The following is a 2,865-nucleotide window of genomic DNA, read 5'->3' on the forward strand; positions in this document are numbered from 1 at the left end:
TCCGCTGTTCCTCCTATCCCTCTCCCAGACCCCTCACCTGCCCATGGCTCTGAGGGCAGAACACTGTTGTAACTCAGCAGGCCCGTCCAGGGCCTGACAGTGCAGAGCCCGTCACGGGGCTTCCCAAAGCGTCCAGGCTGACAAGCAGCCCCACTGCTGCCTGGAAGTCAGAATACTAGTTATTACACTTTTGAACACTTACCATGTGTGTGCTGATTGCCTCCCAGATTCAGGCTCAGGTCCCTCTTCCCGAAACAGTCCTGTAAGGCGAGCACTATTAAACCCATTGGCTGCAGGTGAGAAAACTGAGACTCAGCTGGTGTGAGCTGACGGACAGGCCGAGAGGTCCTCCCACTTCCTACCCTTCCCCGCACTGGGCCACACACAGCCCCTTGAGGTGGGTACTCTTGCTATCCCCCATGTGGAGGCCAGGAAATGGGGTGCCTCGCGTGACAGGAGCCAGCTTGGACATGGGCTAGTTTGAACTGGAGTCATTTGCGTCCTGAGGCTGCCCTTCCCTGGTCACCACAGTGCCATGCTTCCTGGCCCTCAGACTCAAGGCCAGTCATGGAAGGAGCCACCTCTGAACCCACTGTGTCTGGCTTGGGACACTTGGTCATGCACCTTGGACTCTTCTCTTAGTCCTGACCCTGTATAGTCAGCTCTGGAAGGCCTTCTTTCCACAAAGCCCTGGGTGCTCCCTCTGCCATGCCCACAGCCAGCCTTTTCCGGGACATCCAGTTCCAGTTACCCCGGGCTTTCTAGACATTTCCCGTCCTCCTGCTCTCTCTGCTCTGGTCCACCCTCCACCTTTTGCCGCACCTGCTCTCTCTTTATGTCAAAGACCCCTCCCTCGGTCCCCCACCCCACTGCTGCCAACAGAATCCCAGGGAATGTCCTCAGCCTCCAAGACCCACCAGGCCTCCTGCCAGACAAGCAAGTCTCCCACCAAACCAGGCCGCAGGCCCCAGGAAGGAGCTCCCTACCCCACCCCAGCCTCTGGAGGATGGGTCTGGCCCGGGTGCTGCAGAAGGGAGAAATCACTTCCGGCTGGGGGTCAGGGCAGGTTTCCAGGAGGAAATAACTTTAAGCCTGAAGGACTGGTGGGCTGGGGGTGGCATGCCCAAAGCTGAGGCAGGAAGGCTGGGTATAGGGTCCTTTGGCCAAAGTAGGGAGTCAATCAGAGCAGCCCCTCAGAACACAGGCGAGGGCACTGCCCACCCCTAAAACTCTCAGGAGGGGCATGGAAGGCCTGGAATAGCAGATGGGAAGTGGTGTGTATTGAGGGGGTGCAGTACTGACAGCCTTCCTGAAGCTGGACATTTCAAAACACCTGGAGAGTGACTGGGGGCCAGGAGTCTCGTTCCATCACTGAGAGTTACTAACCTGCGGTCACTTTGGCCAAGTCACTGCTGTCATTGAGTCTCAGTGTCCTCATCTATTGTGGGAGAATGGGTGGGAGCAAATTAAACCAATAGTCGTCGTTCAATTTTTTTTTTTTTTTTGGTATTTGAAGCTGGACGCTTTTCCTTAGAGATCTTTTTTGGGACTCTTAAGAACAATGGATAAAAATGGAGCTGTGCAAATCAATAGGGAGAGGGGGGAGCCTGGGGGCCAATCAGCTGCCCCTCTTATGCCAGCCCAGCAAGACAGCGTGACAACCACTGGATTTGGTACCTGTCATGACAACTGACTCTGCAATCCTGACCCAACTCCATGATGGTCTCCTGACCCCCACGGCCCATCCCCAGCTCAGGTCATCCCACCCCCGGGTTGTTGCTGGCCTTGGGAGGGGGACAAATGCCCTGAGCCCCTGTCCTGGAAGAGAACGAAGAGCACTCCTCAGGGTCCCCAGGCATCAATACTGAATCGTCTGGATCTGTGCACCCAGGGCCCTGCAGCCTGGAGCGGGTGAGGAGGCGGCCACTTGGGACTGAAGGAAGTGAGGGGGACCCACCCCCACTCACCTGGGGAGCTGCCCCTCAGCGTGCAGCTTGTTGGCATTTGTGACAGCGAGTGCATGTGCGCCTGTGTGTGGCTTCTGTACTATGCACCAATGATGTCTTAAAATTTGCACACCCTTTAACTTTGAGATACCACCACGTATGGGAATGTATCCTAAAAAAACATATGCATTTGGAAAGTGCCCAGATATCCTTAAGATAGGCTTGATAAGTGAAGGAATAACCATAGGATGAAATACTGCTCAGCTATTAATTGTCACAGAATGTAATCGTCCACATGGGAAAATGTTCATCGGTGAGAAAAGTAAGATGCAAAGCAGTATATACAAAATGGTCTCATTTTTTAGTAAAACAAAATGCACGTGGAAAAAAAGACTGGAAGTGTCTGCAGCAGGTGCCGGCCAGTGTTTTTCCGGTTTTGTGACATCAGCGTGGTCTTCTCTATCTGCAATTCTAGGGGTTATTTCTGTAGGGAACAGCAAACATTAGTTTTAAAGGAAAATTACAGAAAAAAAGAAAAAGAAAAGCCCAAAGCACCCAAACAAATTCTGCAGGGAGAAACATCATGGGCAAAAGTAGGTCTGGCACCTCCCCGGCTGCCCTCCCCTCCACTTTTCCCACCACTTCTCTGTCTTTGAGGTAATGTGAGCCTCTCGGTGAGGAGGGTCCCCATGTCCTAGACTCCTACCCCTAAGGCGAGCTGTGTTTCCTGGGCTTAGGATTCACACCCAGAAAAGGGAGATGCCTCCCTCGGGCTGGTTAGCAAGTGCACACCATGGCTAAGAGGACAATCTTCTCAGCTCCAACACTCAGTCCTTCTGGTGGTCGTGGCAGGTCTGCAGGAGCCGGTGAGACTGGACAGGAGTCCTGTCCGCCAAGGCCTTCCACCCCTTTGGTTAAT

General features: G+C 53.8%; 1 long non-coding RNA gene across 1 annotated transcript; it reads right to left on the reverse strand.

Moving 5' to 3' along the window:
* Nucleotides 1–202: 202 nt before the first annotated feature.
* On the reverse strand, nt 203–2,420 carry LOC117018266 (uncharacterized). The gene is made up of 3 exons (XR_004422199.1): nt 1,968–2,420; nt 1,387–1,438; nt 203–260 (listed from the first exon to the last, which is right to left on the reverse strand). It is a non-coding gene; the product is annotated as an uncharacterized LOC117018266 (long non-coding RNA).
* Nucleotides 2,421–2,865: the final 445 nt, after the last annotated feature.

This window comes from Rhinolophus ferrumequinum, chromosome 26 (genome assembly GCF_004115265.2).
Source record: "Rhinolophus ferrumequinum isolate MPI-CBG mRhiFer1 chromosome 26, mRhiFer1_v1.p, whole genome shotgun sequence".
NCBI lineage: Eukaryota > Metazoa > Chordata > Mammalia > Chiroptera > Rhinolophidae > Rhinolophus > Rhinolophus ferrumequinum.